This window comes from Rhinolophus sinicus, chromosome 18 (genome assembly GCF_057876585.1).
Source record: "Rhinolophus sinicus isolate RSI-liver-muscle chromosome 18, RSI-T2T, whole genome shotgun sequence".
Classification (NCBI taxonomy): Eukaryota; Metazoa; Chordata; class Mammalia; order Chiroptera; family Rhinolophidae; genus Rhinolophus; species Rhinolophus sinicus.
In genome coordinates this window covers 81,912,731-81,914,469 of record NC_142518.1, presented here as the reverse complement: position 1 = coordinate 81,914,469, position 1,739 = coordinate 81,912,731, and the positions used below count along the sequence as shown (strand labels likewise).

Genomic DNA, 1,739 nt, shown 5'->3' with positions numbered 1-1,739 from the left:
CGACCAAGTGTGGTTCATCCCAGGGGCACAAGGATGGTTCAACAAACGCAAATCCATCAATGTGATACATCACATAAACAAAATAAAGGACAAAAATCATATGATTATATCAATAGATGCAGAAAAACGTTTGACAAGAGACAAAATCCATTTGTTATTAAAACACTTAATAAAATGGATATAGAAGGAAAGTACCTTAACATAATAAAGTCCATATATGACAAACCCTTGGCTAGACTCACTAAGATAAAAGAGGCTGTGAAGCTGGTACTTTAGCAACATGTGGTGGTATCCCAGTAACTGGAACAGCTCCACTGGGTGAAAGGTTCTTGCTGGTTACAGATGCCCAGGAAAATGTTCTCAAGTCTTCCTGCACTGTCTGAGTTATGTCTGTAGGTGCTGGGGAAGAACTCTTCTGAGCATCCTCAGGGCAGTTTCTTCCAATATTGGCTCAGACTTTTCCTCTTGGATTTCAGATACAGGTTCTCGTTCCGGTTCTGGTTCAGGATCAGCCTCTGGTTCAGCAACAGGTTCTTCTAAATGTTCTTCCAAGTCATTTTTGACAGTCTGATCACAGAAAGTTCCAGAATCATCAGGTACAACCTCAGGTGTTTGTTGTCTTTCTTCAGGTTCCTTTACTTCTTCCTCAGATTCCTCCTGAGGCTCAGTGGCAAAGCTACCAAGGACCACATCTTGGTATCTGAACATATCATTGTGAATGTAGTACTTATTTGCAACCGAGTCCTCAGGAGCAAGGACAAATGTCTGCATGAATCTCCTCAAAATCTGGTTGTTTTTAGAGAGGAACCCCATCACCTGGACCATCACATCATCATTCAGAGTGGCATGAGCATCAACATGGTGAATGTTAGTGTGGCTACTGGTGAAGTTTTGTGACATCACTTTACTATAGATTTCCTTCTATCCATAGACTGCATCTGCTGGCTTTCCATTTGAATGCAGTTCCCCATCAACATAAGAAGAGTTCTTTCCATAAAATCTTTGTAGCATGTCTGGGGCTTGGTTCAGCAGTGTGTAATGCTGTCTCACACAAATTCCCACCCAACCAGCGGGGGACTAGGCTTGTACATAACAATTTATTTGGTCAGTTCAACTGTCTGTATGCCTTTGACCATGCCACTCTACCGCTGAGCCTCCAAGTCCACTGTAAAATGAGGAAAATCATTGTACCTACTTCATTGGGTCATTGTAGGAGTAAATGAGAGTCACACAAGTTGTTCAGCACAGTGCTGTGTGGCTGAGTGGGAGAGGAACGAGCTTTGCTCCACAGGATTACAGAAAGCAAAAACCCCTCATGCAACTGCTCTGCCAGACTTTCTTTGTTTTTGATGACTTTGACAGTTTTGAGAAGTACTGGTCAATATCGAATTTTGTTTGATGTTTTTCTCATGATTAGACTGAGGTTATAAGTTTTGAGGAGGAAGATCACAGAGGTAGATGCCATTCTTATCAGATCACATCAAGGGTATATACTATCAACATGATTTATCACTGCTGAGATTGACCTTGATCACCTGGCTAAAGTAGTAGTGGTCAGGTTTCTCCACTACAAAGGTACTCATTCTTCTCCCTTCCCAACTGTACTCTTTGGAAGGAAGTTACAATGTGTAGCTCTTTCTTAATAGGCAGGGATTTACGCTCCTCCTCTTTAACAGAGGAGTATCTCCATAAATTATTTGGAATTTTTCTGCATGTGAGATTTGTATCTTCTTCCCTAT

General features: G+C 41.5%; 1 pseudogene; it reads right to left on the bottom strand.

The window, feature by feature from the left end:
- Positions 1–241: 241 nt before the first annotated feature.
- Positions 242–1,091, bottom strand: LOC109437662 (ras GTPase-activating protein-binding protein 1 pseudogene; annotated as a pseudogene).
- Between the last annotated feature and the right edge of the window lie 648 nt (positions 1,092–1,739).